This window comes from Podarcis erhardii (genome assembly GCF_964252035.2).
Source record: "Podarcis erhardii genome assembly, chromosome: 2".
NCBI lineage: Eukaryota > Metazoa > Chordata > Lepidosauria > Squamata > Lacertidae > Podarcis > Podarcis erhardii.
Genome location: NC_138498.1, coordinates 105,741,785 through 105,759,110, shown reverse-complemented (window position 1 = coordinate 105,759,110; position 17,326 = coordinate 105,741,785). Strand labels below are relative to the sequence as shown.

Here is a 17,326-nt window from a genome sequence, read left to right as displayed (position 1 = left end):
TCAATAATAGGGAGCATAAAAGGTAAAGGGACCCCTGACCATTAGGTCCAGTCATGGACGACTCTGGGGTTGCTGCGCTCGTCTCGTTTTACTGGCCGAGGGAGCCAGCGTACAGCTTCCAGGTCATGTGGCCAGCATGACTAAGCCGCTTCTGGCAAACCAGAGCAGCACATGGAAACACCATTTGCCTTCCCGCCAGAGCGGTACCTATTTATCTACTTGCACTGTGTGCTTTCGAACTGCTAGGTGGGCAGGAGCAAGGACCGAGCAATGGGAGCTCACCCTGTTGCGGGGATTCGAACTGCCGACCTTCTGATTGGCAAGTCCTAGGCTCTGTTTAACGAACAGCACCACTTGTGTCCCTAATAGGGAGCATAGGGACTTGTTAAATGTTAACGCAGTTAATAAATGCTTCTAAATAAAAATACATTAGAGAAGGATGTGTTTGTGTTGTGTGTGCAGAAACTAGGCAAAATTTACACCCCCTGCTTCACACACTCGTGCCTCTGGCTCTGTCTGCCCCTGGCATGTGGCCCTTAGTAGGCTGCCCAGATGCAGATACGGCCCTCAGCCTGTAATAGTTTCCCCACTCCTGCTCTAGAAGCAGAGGATTTTGGGATCTTAGATATAAGACCTAAGTATCCCATGGAATTAATTTGGAAGACAGCACTTAATTTCTGCCTAGCAGCCCTTTATTTTCCTGCAACCCTTTGTTGTCATTATGGGATGGGAAGCCTGTGGCGCTCCGGACATTGTTGGGTTGCGACTGCTGCTCTCATCACCCCTGGGCATTGGCCATCCTGGCTGGGGCTGATGGGAGTTGGAGTCCAGCAACATCTGGAGGGCCACCAGTTCTCTGTTCCCAATATTGAGACCTTCCATCCTAGCCCTCTAGCTGCTGGACAGCTCAGTTGGTAGAGTATGAGGACTCTGAATCTCTGGTTGTGGGTCGGGCAAAAAATTCCTGAGTTGCAGAGCTTAGACCCTGGTGATCCCTCCCAACTCTGCAATTCTATGTCTCCTCTTTGATTCTACGATTCCTTCCTACCTGAGACAATTTAACCAGATCTGCCATAGACAGAATCTGGAATCTAACATGGCAAAAGCACACACTCTTCCTCTCTTCCACTGAGCCCTCTACCAGCATATATTTAGTTCCTTTCTGCTGTAAGAGAGAGTTAGAGGTCTTCTCAGGCTTCTACCAAGAACAGCTGCTGCTGCTGCTGCTTACTAATAAGAATGTAAGAAAAGGCCGACTGGATCAGGCCATTGGACCATCTGTTCCAGCACCCTGTGCTTACAGTGGCCAACCAGATGTCTATGAGAAGTCCTAAATCAGACCTGAAAGCAACAGCTTCTCCCTTCACTCGTGATTTCCAGCAACTTGGTATCTAAAGGAATACTGCCCATGACAGTAGAAGTAGAACACAGCCTCTGCTTGACATTTTATGATGTTTTTATATGTGGTGGAACCCGATAGCTTTATCCCCCACAAATCAATACCAATGGACTGTAACTATTTTAACATACCACACAACTGAGAGCTTCTAACAACACTCAGTCGACTTACCAATAACCCAAGTGTCAGGGTTTTAGGGAGAGAGGAGACAGAGAGCGAGGGCGAGGAGGAAGAGGACGACAACGAGCCGAGGTTGTCCCAAAGTCCGTCTAGCGAATCAGAGGATTCCCAGAAGGGAGCCCCCCTGGTCAGGCCAAGGGGCAATAGAGAGGGAATCAGTCAGAGAGAGGGGAACGAAGAGGGAATCCCCAGTGGGAGTGGCAAAGCGGGACCAGCTCCCCCGTCGGAACGGAGTAGAGGGGGGGGAGTTGCCAGTGTGTCAGAAAGAGCAGGACAGGAAGGAGGAAGGGGGAGGAGTTCGGAGCAAGACGTCCTGCCTGAAAGGGAGGAGTGTAGTACCGAGAGCAGCGTAACTGTAGAAAGGAAGGTCAGAGGCAACGTACGCGCGCCAAGTTCAAATATAGAGGCGCGCGGAAATGAGGAGAGCTCTGAGGAGGAGCCTGGTGCCAAAGCACGAAGGAGGGGGGAGCAGGCGGGAGAAGACTCAGCCTCTGGGGAGTCCCGGAAAGAGGGAAGACAGGGGGGCAGGAAGACCCTGCGGAAAAGGAAAGAGAGGAAAAGGTGGAGCAGTACAAGCCTCTTAAATTGGTGCAGGGGAGGGACGGACTCAGAGGGGACTTCTAACATCTAAGGGTAACAGATGCGGAGCCACGGAGTTTGGATGTAATGACGACAATGATCTTCAATAAAACCTTTTGTATATAGCTTGGACTGGACTTTGGTCTCTTGTGAGCTGGGACCCAGGGTGGCTCTGACAGAAAGTCCCCTCCAAAGAACGCAAAATTTTTTTTTTGCAAAGCTCACGAACGGTGACAGCCATGACTGCGGAGGAGCAGTTGACAGCGCTGCGAACTACAGTTTCCGAACTCACTGCTGCAGTCCTTGCGTCTCAGAAGAAGCATGACGAAATGGAGAAGCGCTGCCAGGACCTGCAAACAAGGTGGGAACGTGCAAGCAGGGAAGGGTTCCCAGGGTCCAGATCAGAGGGGATTGGACTTGGACGGAGGGGGGGCAGCCTAGTCACCCACTTCGATGGGAACCTGAAGCACTACCCCAGTTTCAGAGCGGACGTTTTGTATGCATTGCACTTGCTTCGTCATGACTTTAAAGATGAGGAGGAGAAAGTGGGGTTTATTGTTTCTCACTTGCATGGGCCGGCCAGAGACTGGTTGCGCAATTTGTGGCGTGAAGATGGCCCTGCCCGCCGCGATGCAGATGAATTCATTAAAGCGATGGATGCCTGCTTCCAGTCTACTGTAGATGTGGATCTTGCACGCAGGGAAATTTTTGGATTGCGGCAAGGCAAAGCCACTGTGCGTCAGTACCATTCTAGATTTTTTGCTTTACTGACTGCGCTAAGCTGGGAGAAGGATTGTGCACCTGTGAGGGATTTGTTCTGGGAGGGGCTCAGCGGTCCCATTAAGGATGAACTTGCCAGGGGAGACAGACCCCAGACCCTGGAGGAGCTTGTGCAGAGGGCTTTGGCGATTGGGATACGGCACGAGGGACGTCCTTGGCACACTGAGGAAGAACGTCAGGTGCGTCCACCAGCGAGGACGTCTTCTTTCATCCCCAGGGAGTTCAGTCAGTCACATCCTTCGCCACTGGGAAGGCAGGGGGAGGAGCCCATGGAACTTGGTGGTGCTAAGGCTCAAGCAACAGCCAGAGCCCCAGCTTCCGGTGCAGTGAAGGCAAAGCCTCCTAGAGGGACCAGGAAGTGTTACATTTGCGACAGTGCACAGCACATGGCGAAAGAGTGTCCCCAGAGGCTGCAGAAACACACTGCAGCTTTAGCAACTGTTGCAGCAGAAATGATGCAAGCAGAGCAACCTCAGGGAAACGACAGTGCCTGGCTGGAAGCAGAGCTGCTGGGGCTCAGCCAGGCGAATCTGTAGAGCAGTCCCCAGCGCTTTTGCAACGCACAGACCCTTTACCACCCAAGCCAGCGGTGCAGCTCACTGCAACACTTCAGTTGCCGAATGGAACCACCCTGGAAGTCCCCATCACGATTGATTCTGGGAGCAACGCAGATTTTGTGGGGACGCACTTTGTCAAGCAGCATCGCATAGCGCTTCTGCCAGCGACAACACCTCTGAACGTAGTCACGGTGGATGGCAGGAAATTGCTAGGAGGACAAGTTGTGCAACAGACGCCTCCCATGGTGATGAGGATTGGAAATCATCGAGAAGTCATCAGCTTCAATGTCACCCGCCTTTCAGACACGCCTATAGTATTAGGCATGAGTTGGCTGGAGAGACACAGTCCTGCTGTAGCGTGGTACCAACGGCAGATCACCTTTTGCTCATCGTACTGTGCTCAACATTGCATCCAGTCCAGCCAGGAGGAGGGAGCTGAGCAGCAGTTGCAACTTGGCATGGTGCAGGCAGTACCCCGCAAGTACGAGGGGTTCCTGGAGGTTTTCTGCGAGAAGGAAGCTGACCAGTTGCCGCCCCACAGGCCTTATGATTGTGCCATCGACCTGGTGCCAGGGGCGCAGTTGCCGACTGCAAAGCTGTATTCCATGTCTGAGGACGAGATGCAAGAACTCAGGGAGTTCATAGAGCACAATTTGAAGCGCGGATTCATCCGAGAATCGAAAGCGGTGGGGGGCAGTCCTGTTTTCTTTGTAAAGAAGAAAGACACGCCCCAGAAAAGACTCATTGTGGACTATCGATTCATAAACAGTAAGACCAAACCCAAGGCCTTCCCCATGCCCAAGATAGATGATCTCCTGGCAACCGTAAGGAAGGGGAAGATCTTCACCAAATTGGATCTGCGTGGAGCGTATAACCTCATACGCATCCGGGAGGGCGATGAGTGGAAGACGGCCATGTTCACGCCTCTGGGCACGTACGAATACAGAGTTATGCCATTTGGTCTCCAAAATGGATCTCACGTCTTCCAAGCATTTATGCATCACGTGCTAGCGGGACTTCTCTACAAGAAATGCGTGTGTTTCCTCGACGACATCCTGATCTTTTCGGAAACGGAGGAGGCCCATGAGAAGGACGTAAAGGAAGTCCTGCAGAGACTACGGGAGAACAAGCTCTACGCCAAGTTAGAGAAGTGCCAGTTTGATGTGACGGACGTGGATTTCCTAGGCTACAAGCTGTCCGACAAGGGGCTGGCCATGGACAGCGCCAAGGTCCGCGCGGTGTTGGACTGGAAGAGCCCTCGCAATCGGAAGGAAGTCCAAAGATTCATCGGCTTCGCCAACTTCTACCGCAAATTCATCAGAGGTTTTGCAAAGGAGACGGCAGCGATCACGGACACTCTCAGTTCCAAGAAAAAGAGGTTCGTGTGGACGGAACAGGCGGAGCGCTCTTTTCAGAAGCTTAAAAGCCTTTTCGCCTCCGAGGAGCAGCTGCTGCACGTGAATCCAGGCAAGCCCATACGACTAGAGACCGACGCGTCAGACAGAGCGGTTGGAGCCGTACTCCTGCAAGAAGATCCACATGGAAACTGGAGACCCGGTGCCTTTTACTCCAGAAAGCTCAGCAAAGCGGAGCAAAACTACACCATATGGGACAGGGAGCTGTTAGCCATTCACGCAGCTTTCAAAGCGTGGCGACACTTCCTCATAGGAGCCAAGCACACAGTACAGGTCCGCACGGATCACAAGAACCTAGAGTATTGGCGCACGGCGAAGCTCCAAAGCCAGAGGCACATGCGCTGGGCGGAATTCTTCGCGGATTTCGACTTTCGGATAGAGTACGTCCCAGGAGATTCCAACGTTATAGCCGATGCGCTATCCAGGAAACCGCAATATCTCGATGAAGCGGCGCCTGTAGCAGCCAAGCACATTTTCGCACCGCAGGCGTGGTCGTGCGCTGCCGCCACAGTAGATCTGGACGCGGTGCGACGCGCGTTGCAAGTGGATCAGTTCGCACAGTCCAAGATGGAGGAATTGCGCAGAGGTGTGCAGAGTGGCGAAGAGTTCCAACTACGCGACGGGCTGCTAACTCGCAAAGGTGCCCTCTACGTGCCAAGCGACGAGCTTCGCGCAAAGGTTCTGCAGCAGTTGCACGACGCCCCCAGTGCGGGCCACTTCGGTAAGGAGAAGACAATAGAACTGGTGGCAAGAGACTTTTGGTGGCCCCGGATGCGTGGAGAGGTAGCGGATTACGTCGCCAGGTGTGACACTTGTCAGAGGTTCAAGCCAGTACACCAGAAGCCAGCGGGGCTGTTGGAACCGCTGGAAACGCCACAGCAACCGTGGGAGAGGGTAGCTCTGGACTTCGTTACTGACCTGCCCAGCTCCAGGGGGAAGACGGCGGTACTGGTGGTTGTGGACCTGTTCACCAAGATGGCGCACTTCATTCCATGCGCAAAGGTGGCGACGGCGGAACAGACTGCCAAACTCTTCATCGATCACGTGTTCAAGGTGCATGGGCTGCCGCAGTCCATCCTGTCCGACAGGGGGCGCCAGTTTGTTTCCAATTTTTGGCAGAAGCTTTTAGGTATCCTGAACGTCAAGATCAACCTCACGTCGGCGAGACACCCACAAACCAACGGCCAAGCTGAGAGGGTCAACGCGATCATGCAGCAGTACCTGAGATGTTACGCCAACCAGCGACCAGCAGTTTGGGTGGACTACCTGCCGATGGCAGAGTTTGCCTATAACAACACAAAGCACGCGTCCACGGGGGTGACGCCGTTTTTCGCGAACAATGGTCGTCACCCCAGAACCTTCCCGGGGTTCGTGGCACCGGGAGAGGGGGTGCCGCAAGGAGCCGACCAGTTTGCAGCGGAGCTGCAGGAGGTGCACGAAGAGTTGCGGAGACATTTAGAGCTGGCCAAGCAAGCATATAAGGTGCAGGCTGACAAAAACAGGAGAGAGGGAGAGGAGATCCAGGTGGGGGACTGGGTGTGGTTAGCGGCCCAAGCGATGCCAGCCAAGTCGTTGGCCAAGAAGAAGCTGGGGCACAGGCAGTTAGGGCCGTACCAGGTGGAGGCTAAAATCAACCCTGTAGCCTTTCGACTAGCCCTCCCCGAAGGTTCCAGAGTGCACCCGGTCTTTCATAGATCGGTGCTCACTCCCTACAAGGCACCGCACAGGTTTCAGGAGTCTGACACAGTCACGCAACAACACACTAAGTCACAGGAGAGGGAGAGGGCGCCTAGGGCCGAACCACTCAACGAGGTCACAGAGATCCTGGACTCGAGATGGGGGCAAGAGGGAGTAGAATATTTTCTAGTCAGAGAGGGTGCCCCAGTCAGTGCCAATGGTTGGGTGCCGGGCTACGCCTTAGACGAACCTCTTTTAAAAGACGAGTTCCATGCCCTTTTCCCTCATAGACCCATGCCAGCCGAGTACTTTGATGACTGGCTCTTTACGCCCACATGTTCAGGCAGCACTTTCCACGGCTTTTCTTCAGCTGAAGAAAGGTCGCCGGACTCCAACTCGCCCAGGGGATCGTGTTCGGGGGTGGACACAGAACCCTCTTATTGGTGGGACGAGCAACCAGAGGAGGACTGGCGCAGGAAATGGCTGACGGGACCTTGGCAGGCAGCACCGGACCAGGTACCAATGGAGGAGGGAGAAGAGAACACCTTGGGTCAAGAACCCGAATTCGAACACTCGTACAACGAACTGCAAACAGAGGAGATGGAGGTGCAGAATCTGTATCCTGCGTCCGCCTCCGAAGAGCGGCAGCTTCCACAACCTGCACCCGATGAGCGGAAGGGGGGAAGGGGGGGCTTCGAGGGGGGGATGGATGTCAGGGTTTTAGGGAGAGAGGAGACAGAGAGCGAGGGCGAGGAGGAAGAGGACGACAACGAGCCGAGGTTGTCCCAAAGTCCGTCTAGCGAATCAGAGGATTCCCAGAAGGGAGCCCCCCTGGTCAGGCCAAGGGGCAATAGAGAGGGAATCAGTCAGAGAGAGGGGAACGAAGAGGGAATCCCCAGTGGGAGTGGCAAAGCGGGACCAGCTCCCCCGTCGGAACGGAGTAGAGGGGGGGGAGTTGCCAGTGTGTCAGAAAGAGCAGGACAGGAAGGAGGAAGGGGGAGGAGTTCGGAGCAAGACGTCCTGCCTGAAAGGGAGGAGTGTAGTACCGAGAGCAGCGTAACTGTAGAAAGGAAGGTCAGAGGCAACGTACGCGCGCCAAGTTCAAATATAGAGGCGCGCGGAAATGAGGAGAGCTCTGAGGAGGAGCCTGGTGCCAAAGCACGAAGGAGGGGGGAGCAGGCGGGAGAAGACTCAGCCTCTGGGGAGTCCCGGAAAGAGGGAAGACAGGGGGGCAGGAAGACCCTGCGGAAAAGGAAAGAGAGGAAAAGGTGGAGCAGTACAAGCCTCTTAAATTGGTGCAGGGGAGGGACGGACTCAGAGGGGACTTCTAACATCTAAGGGTAACAGATGCGGAGCCACGGAGTTTGGATGTAATGACGACAATGATCTTCAATAAAACCTTTTGTATATAGCTTGGACTGGACTTTGGTCTCTTGTGAGCTGGGACCCAGGGTGGCTCTGACAGAAAGCAACAACCAGAGTGCAATATTCAATGGCAGACCCATGCCTTGATCCAAACCAGGATTCCAGAATGCTCCAGGTTTAAGCATAGACCAGTCCACTAGACCAGTGGTTCCCAATTAGCTAAGTACTGCAGGCCCCCTGTTCTTCAAATGCCAAACCATGGATCCCTTACCTTTTGAACATTTTGATATCTTTGGGGTAGGTTTTGTTATCTGAATGGTGCCCCAGATTTCCTGGGTGGGTTACGCAGTATTCCTCGGGGTCCATGGACCCCCAGTTAGGGACAACTGCACTAGACGGGTAGGGCAGGGGATTCCAGAAGAAAGAACACCACCAGTCTGCATGAGGCTGTAAGCAAGGAAGGAACGCTAATCGATTTTTCTTTCGATGCTGATTCTGGAAGGCAGGTTGCCCCCGATAGCATTACCAGCTCTTCGCTCTGTTGCAGGCACTTTTTCCACACACACACACTTTTTCCTTTGTCCATCCCTGCCACTCAGGAAGCTGATAACAATCTCCCGAGAGTACAGTGCGGTGAGTGGTTTCCCAGGATGTCCGGCTGAATTACGACAAATTCCTGGTTATCTTTGGTAAACAGGCAATCAAGGAACTGAGGCCAAAATTAAATGCAGCCTTACTGACCTCAAGGCACTTACCTTGTCCAAACAAGGATGCTGGAATGTTAGGAACCAGCGAATAATGGTGCTTTAATTTAACAGCGTTCAGTCAAATAACTTTATTTAGGTTTCATCTGCCCTATTTAGCTAAAGCAACTTCCTGCAACTTTAGGCAGTCATGGCTTCCCCCAAAGAACCTGGGAACCTGGGAATTTGTTAAGGGTGGTGAGAGGTGTTAGGAGACCCCACTACACAACATATTTTTAGAACAGGGGTGGAGAACCTGTGGCCCTTCACATGCTGTGGGACTTTTGTTGTTTAGTCGTTTAGTCGTGTCCGACTTTTCGTGACCCCATGGGCCAGAGCACGCCAGGCACTCCTGTCTTCCATTGCCTCCCACAGTTTGGTCAAACTCATGCTGGTAGCTTCAAGAACACTGTCCAACCATCTCGTCCTCTGTCGTCCCCTTCTCCTTGTGCCCTCCATCTTTCCCAACATCAGGGTCTTTTCCAGGGAGTCTTCTCTTCTCATGCGGCGGCCAAAGTATTAGAGTCTCAGCTTCAGGATCTGTCCTTCCAGTGAGCACTCAGGGCTGATTTCCTTAAGAATGGATAGGTTTGATCTTCTTGCAGCCCATGGGACTCTCAAGACTCTCCAGCACCATAATTCAAAAGCATCAATTTTTTGGCGATCAGCCTTCTTTATGGTCCAGCTCTCACTTCCATACATCACTAGTGGTGAGACTACAACTGCCATTATCCTTGTACATCAGCAATGATGGCTGGGGCTGATGGGAGCTGTAGTCCAACAGCCTCTGAAAGACCACAGGTTCCCCATCCCTGCCTTGGACTATATCCTAGGAGTTGTGTCCTTCCGCCTTGCCTAAAACCATCTAGGAGATTCATGGATGAGACATGATTCAAAGCTGGTATTTCCCGGCGCACAAATCATTTTTCTTAAGTATCATATCACAGCCACCTAGTTATTTGGAACAGATACAAACAGAGAGAAGAGGCAAGAATAGGTGACAGGCACCTAAACCTGCGTCACACTCTCAGAATCTAAGGGTATTTAGATGCTAACTTCTGTGAAAAGGACAAATTTCATTTTAGGGAACATTATTGCAAGTAAAGATACCAATATCATGATTGGTATGTATGGTACAGCTTGTTTTGGAGTACAGTGGTACCTCTACTTACGTTCACCTCCGGTTACGTATCCTTTGGGATACGTATGTGGCAAACCCGGAAGTATTTTTCCGGGTTTCGCCCCATGCGCATGCGCAGAAGCAGTCCCACTGGTTGCGGAAACCTCGGGATCCGACTGGAGCTCCAGAACGGATCCCGTCCGCAACCAGAGGTACCACCGTATTGTGTACAGTCCTGGTTGCCTCACCTAACAAAGGGCTAGAAATGTTCCCATAAACAGCAATCAAAATGGCCAAGGAGCTGGAGCAACTCAAAATGAGGAAAGATTTATGTTCTTCATCTGCTGGTCTATTAAGCTCACAGTCTTTTCTCCATCCCAGACACAGCACATAAATGGTCCATATAGACAGCAGGCCCCCCCAAACAAGAAGACAAAGTTTTCCTTTATTTTAAACTCCATTGATGGATATTATTATTATTATTATTATTATTATTATTATTATTATTAAAAAATAGTATGAGGGATTGGATGGTGCAAGTGTCATCCACTAACAGCTACTTATCTGAAGCGCCCAGTTTAAATTGGAGATTTAATTTTTTCAGGATGCAAGATGTAAGCCAATTTCCTACAGAAATCCAGCCTCCCTCAGGATTTTAATGGGATGCCTTTGGCTTTCACCTCAGTTGTGGTTCCCTTCACCCAAAGCCCAAGGACAGTCAATTAAGCTAACGGGGCTCTTCATACAAGGAACAACTATCTTGGAATCTCTTTGAAGCTGGTTGAACAGCCATTAATTAGGAGAGGTGCTTGCAGAACAGTGGAGCCAAGGAATGGCCATACCAACTTAGCAAAGCTAAACCTCAAATGAGTAATAAAGGAAGGGGGAAATGTCCAGTTAATGTGGTTTAAATCCAAGTTCACCTGCAGCAGAATGCTTAGGTACCATGTTGATGGGAAAGACCCGTACCAGGAACCCAGCGAAGTGGAATGCTAGAAGATTCAAAGCAAGAGGAATACCTCTTTGCGCAATGCAAAGTAACACTGTGGAATTTTCTGCTATAAAAGGTGGTGATGGGCAACAAACAGCTTTAAAGAAGGATCAGACAAATTTGCAGAAGATAAGGCTATGCCTCCTAGTCATCACATTTCCACCCAGGAGTTTCTGAAACCATGTCGCTGGTGAAGAACAGCAGCAGAGAGCTTTTGCACCCAAGCTATAGTTGGAGAGCTTGCCATAAGAATCTGGTTGGATGTTGGACTGTTTGCCCCAATCTAGCAGGTCTCTTATTATGTCCTTGGGGGCAGTCAGAATAGACAAGCCTACCTCAACCTGGTGCTTACTAGAGGTTGTCGGATTACAACTTCCATCTGCCCCAGGTCAGCATAACCAATGATGTGGGGGATTATGGGAATTGTAGTGGGAAACATCTGGAAGACACAGGGCAGGGGAAGACAATATTTGGCTAGATGGATCAATGGTCTGACTCAGCATGCAGCTGCATGAGATATCATGTTCCTTTAGAGCAGCGGTTCTCAACCTGTGGGTCACCAGATGTTTTTTGACTACAACTCCCATCATCCCTGAGCTCTGGCCTTGCTAGCTAGGGGTGATGGGAGCTGTAGTTCAACAACATCTGGGGACCCACAGGTTGAGAAAGGCTGCTTTAGAGGCTTCCTTCCTATTGCAGCTGTATGGAAGATTTGATATGGAATAAGCTTTGTACATCTTCTTGCAGCACTGGACCACCATGCTCCCTGGCAAACGCATTGTCTGTTGATTTCTCATTGCTTTGTCAAAGGCTTAAGAGCCTCTGTCCACCTCAAGGAGGCCTGGCAACAATCTTAGCTGTGTTGCAAACACCAGTGGGGTTGTGTATGGGTGCTGGGGCTTCTCCCATGGCAGAGGGACCTTTTCACAGTGGAATGGATTTAACGCCCATTGTTCATTATGAAAGAATCCAATAAAAAGAGAACCCTCCTGGCCCGCTGCAATTATTGTCCTTCTACAGATGTATTTCGTAGCACATGAGGGATATGCCTGCTTCAGCAAAGGGAATGTTTTCTAATAATGCAATGCTTTACAGTAACAGGAAAAAAGGAGTGGCTTACAGATCCCATAAAACACACACACACACACACACCATTTTTAAACAACCTGCTATGAGCAAATGCATTCACAGAGGGTTAGCGGAACTGAGGAAGTGGGGTGGGGAGGAGAGAACAGGAATTTTCACTTGAGGAGCAACTCAACTATAGCTCAGAAAAGCTACAACTTCCTCCTTATTGATAATAAGGTTGTAGCTAAGAAATTAAGCAGAAGCCACAGGGCAGGGCCAGTCCAGCCCATGACATTTTGCCGCTTGAGGCAAACCAGAAAAGGTGTCCCCTGCCCTTCTACCTCCTTATCCACTGTGACCTGTGGCGACTGGAGGTAACCTGGGGTAGTCCTGGAGTGCTGACGGTGTCAGAGGAGAAGAAAGGAGGATGGAGAGGAGCTGGCGGTGATGGGGGTCAGTGCTGGGGGTGGCGGCAGCAGAGGAGGAGACGGGTGCAGGTGCCAAGAAGAAGAAGAAGAGTTTGGATTTGATATCCCGCTTTATCACTACCCGAAGGAGTCTCTCTCTCTCTCTCTTTTTTTAGCTCAGAAAACCCTTGTATAGAGGTTGTTAAGTTTTACTCCTCAACCACATCCAAAGATATCTAGAATCTTAAAAAATGTCTCAATCCAATATCTGGGCTGTATCTACGGGTATGACTTCTAAACCTAATTTGCTACACTTTCAGATTACTCATCAATCCTTTATATACAGTGGTGCCTCGCAAGACGAAAAGAATCCGTTCCGCGAGTCTCTTCATCTAGCGGTTTTTTCGTCTTGCGAAGCAAGCCCATTGATGGCTTAGCGGATTAGTGCTATTAGCGGTTTAGCGGCTTTTAGCGGCTTTTAGCGGCTTTTAGCGGCTTTTAGCGGCTTTTAGCGGCTTAGCGGATAAGCTGATAAGCGGATAAGCGGCTTAGCGGCTTAGAAAAAGGGAGGGGGGAAAGGGGAAAAAACCCACAGGAACTCGCAAGACATTTTCGTCTTGCGAAGCAAGCCCATAGGAAATTCATTTTGCGAAGCACCTCCAAAACGGAAAACTCTTTCGTCTAGCGAGTTTTCCGTCTTGCGAGGCATTCGTCTTGCGGGGCACCACTGTACCAGAAAACAAATAACCTCATTAAGTGGGCCCTTTAAGTTCTCCCTTCCACTCCTTCAATCCCCAAATAAATTCAAAACATTTCTTCCAATTAGTTACTTTGGATATCTTGCTGTGTTCAATCATGTAGTCCTGTCTCACCAAAGAAATATATAAATATTTTCCAAAGGCAGTAAGGATATAAACCCAATCGCAAAGAATATTAACCCAACAGTAAGATATATCGAACTAGTGAGGATATTGACCCAACAGTAGAGATTTCCTTTCCAGTATAAGGTGGTTAGCTGGGCTAAATCAAGTCAACAATCTTTATAAAGTACGCAGAAGAAAATTCAAAAGTGTTTCCCAAAATATTTCACAGAAGTTAATCCAAACAGGCCAGCGTTGCCCAAGACTCTTCAGCCACTTGGAGGCCTAATCCAGCATGGATAACATATAAAAAGGTAGTACAATCCAATCCACTTAACATTCATAAAGACAAAAAGAGAAAGTCACCCCTTATTCTGCAGCTTTCTTGTTTGTTTAAATTGTTGTAAATTGTAAATTGTTGTAAATATGTCCAACAACATCCAAAGGAATAGGTGGTAAATGTCTGTCCAACACAAATTTGAGTAAGTCTATTATGTTCAGAGTCAGCTCTGGCTGGTTAGAAACACACACCCCAATAATATGGATGGGGGGGGTCTAGTGCTCAAATTTACTTTCAAGTTCTGTTCCAGCACCAGAGGGGTTACAGAGCTAGTCACTACAATTGTTGAGCAGCCGAAAAAGAAGCTAGTACCACACAACAGAGTGAAAGGAGAGAAAGGAAAAATACCAGAAAATACCAGAAAAAACCCCAAACCGTGGGGAATTATAGAACTCCTTAGATTAACTTTATGCCCCCCACTATATTTTAGCTCACTGTGTTCAAACTTCCAAAGCATCTGTGATAAAATTCCTTTTGTTTTTTCCCTTCTGTCTCTTTATATTTCGGTCTTTCAGCGCCACTCACAATAAATTCTTACAGCCTCTTTTTATCCTCCCCCGGCCGCTGAGTTCGGTTAATTATTGGAAACTATGTCCCGCAAAAAGGGAAACAAAATATGTGCGGGGGGTAGAGTACAAGTTAAGGCAGGCATCTTCTTTGCTACTTTGTGTTTAGTAATTAGTTTGCCTTGACAAAGTTGCCATGGACGTTCTGTACTCACTCACTCAGGCAGGCAGCTACTTCCTTTTATTTTTTTATATCTGCGATTCTGTGACCCGCGCCATTTTCTGTCCTCAACCGGATGAATTCCTTGCCAAAATCTTAAGACATCCAGGGTTCTCCTCGCTTAATCTCCAATTTTTAAAGGTATTTTAAATCACGACACGCAGGAGATATAAAAGGATGTCACATAGAGGAGGGAGAAAGGTTGTTTTCTGCTGCTCCAGAGAAGCGGACACGGAGCAATGGTTCCAAACTACAAGAAAGAAGATTCCACCTAAACATTAGGAAGAACTTCCTGACAGTAAGAGCTGTTCGGCAGTGGAATTTGCTGCCAAGGAGTGTGGTGGAGTCTCCTTCTTTGGAGGTCTTTAAGCAGAGGCTTGACAACCATATGTCAGGAATGCTCTGATGGTGTTTCCTGCTTGGCAGGGGGTTGGACTCGATGGCCCTTGTGGTCTCTTCCAACTCTATGATTCTATGATTCTATGAGAATCTGTTATTAACTTTGTGGAGGTTTGTCACTTTTCTCAGCAGAAGCTAGAGGCATCACAACACGGAGTCGGTGCGCTCACCATTTTGCGCTCACGGTCTCATCATCCCCGAGTTTCTTCCGTAGCACCCCCCCCCGAAAAGACGGCGAAATCGCTCCCACGCTGCCGGGAAGCCTATCCCCCAAGGGTCTCCCCCCTGGGATTTTTTGGGGGGCGCAGTGCCTTTGCGACTCCCCCAAGCCTCCGCGTTGCTCAGAAAACCCTTACAAGGGCTTTCTGCGCTTCCTCGCTATCCGCGACCCAAACCGGAAGTCTCCCTGAAGGAGTCTCAAAGTGGCTCACAATCTCCTTTCCCTTCCTCCCCCACAACAAACACTTTGTGAGGTGAGTGAGGCTGAGAGACTTCAGAGAAGTGTGACTGGCCCAGGGTCACCCAGCAGCTGCATGTGGAGGAGCGGGGAAGCGAACCCAGTTCACCAGATTACGAGTCTATCGCTCTTAACCACTACACCACACTGGCACACCAAGCGCAGAATGTGGCAAGTGGCACTCTCCTCCTCCCTGCTGTCCCCAGCCTGCCACCTGAGGCAATTGCTTCACTAAGTCTCATAAGCCAGCCGGCTGGCCCTGCCTCAGGGACACCAAAAGGCTGTGGGAAAGGAAGGCACTAATAATGTTCAACAGCAGCAATCCTTACATCTGAGAGACTAAGCGATCTCCAAAACATGAAGATTATTCACAGTAGTTTAGGGGGGAAATGGAGCAAAGGACATCTATCATTTACAGTTACACAAGTTTAAATAAATCTCTTCTGGCTTTTGCTCAAAGTACCGCAGCTGTTCTGCTTCTGAGGGGAGCATTCCTTGCTTTTGACTTTTAAAGGTAAAAAGGTAAAGGTAAAGGACCCCTGACCGTTAGGTCCAGTCGCAGATGACTCTGGGGTTGTGGCACTCATCTCGCTTTACAGGCTGAGGGAGCCGGCGTTTGTCCGTAGACAGTTTTTCCAGGTCATGTGGCCAGCATGACTAAGTCGCTTCTGGTGCAATGGAACACTGAAACCAGAGCAGCTCACAGAAATGCCATTTACCTTCCCGCTGGAGTGGTACCTATTTATCTACTTGCACTTTTTGGCATGCTTTCGAACTGCTAGGTTGGCAGGAGCTGGGACCGAGCAACGGGAGCTCACCCTGTTGTGGGGATTCAAACTGCCAACCTTCTGATCGGCAAGCTCAAGAGGCTCAGTGGTTTAGACCACAGCACCACCTGTGTCCCTTCTTTTGATTTTTACAGGACTTTTATTCAGACAAAAACAAGTTCTGAAGCCTCAGCAACAGAGGTTGGACCCGTAAAAAATGCAGGAGCCCAGGAATGGGCAATCTTGTCCCCCCCACCCCACCATCAAGGCCTGAATGCCCTTGGGGGCACATGCCGTTGCTGGAGGTGGGGCGAAAGCCATTCCACACATTCTCTCAAAGTCTCTCTTAAGATAAAAACATCATTCTGCGCTGGGTTCTCCCGTTTCTTCCTCTTAAGGATCTCAAATACAAGGTAGAGGGGGAAGAGAGAGATAGAAAAGGTGATGATGATCTTAAATTTCCTCCTCAGGGCTACCTGTATGGAAAAGCCCCATGAAATTAGGCTTATGGGTCACAGGTTGATCACCGCTGCTGTAGCCAAAGGCTCCTAAGCTGTTAGCTTGATCTGTGGACATCAGCCAGTGATGATGTTTGCCAAGTTGCTGTTAAAGGCATAGAAGCAGGCAGGGTTCTTTTCCCAGATCATGTGGCAACTTTCTTGAGGCCTCCGTGAATTGAGTTCAAACCGGCCCCTGTGCAGCCCTGCTCTTAATAGCAGCTTCTTAGGCAGGAGTCAGCAGGTGAACATACCCTCAGCAAGTAGATAAATGTTATCCTGCCACTGCAAATCGTGGCGCAGCAACACAGGCCGGTTGAAAGGTTGGCAAACCCTTTGCCTTGCTCAGCACCTGCAGCCTCAGACCATACCTTGCATGTGAGAAACAGCCAATCGCGGATCAGACATCGAAATGGAGAACTGACATTGCCTCAAAAGCAAAATGCTGTCAAATATCACATGCATGTGGGGATCAATGCCCTTAGATTAAAGCAGAGAGCACCCAGGGGAAATCAGTAAGTTTGAACTGGCATAGAGCCATGTGCCAAACATTATTTTGCCCAACCACCCAGAATTCTACCTGCTTTTCTGTGTCCTTGCTGTTCCGTCCCCTCAATCTGGAGTCTCCTATAAGGGCAAACCGCCCTGCAGGTGTCTTTCTTCCTTGGCAGTTGTTGCCAAACGGAGCACAGTTATCTGAGAGTGAGAGAGTAAAGCGAGGGAGAAGGGAGGGGCTGGACAATTTTATGACTAAGCCACAAATCCAGTGAAATAGAAGGTTAAATCCATTGCCAAACCCAGCCTCTCTGCCTCTCTGAGTCACAGGCCAAACAAACACCTCCCAGCCCCACAGCTTGTGCGGCTGCCCTTGCAAATGTCAAACAAACCGAGTTGTGCTTATATTAGAATGAGGAAGCATTATTGCAGCTGCCCAGAAGGAAGCCCAGCTCAGCTCTCAACAAGGGCCTTCGCATCAGTAGCAAATGCTCAAATCAACTT

General features: G+C 50.0%; 1 protein-coding gene across 1 annotated transcript in view; it reads right to left on the bottom strand.

Annotated features, from left to right (window-relative positions):
- Nucleotides 1–17,055, bottom strand: part of FAM3D (FAM3 metabolism regulating signaling molecule D) — a 46,068-nt gene extending 29,013 nt beyond the window's left edge. The window contains exon 1 of the mRNA XM_081853974.1: nt 16,908–17,055. The gene's annotated coding sequence lies outside the window, so the exon portion shown is untranslated. The remainder of the gene's footprint in view (nt 1–16,907) is intronic.
- Between the last annotated feature and the right edge of the window lie 271 nt (nt 17,056–17,326).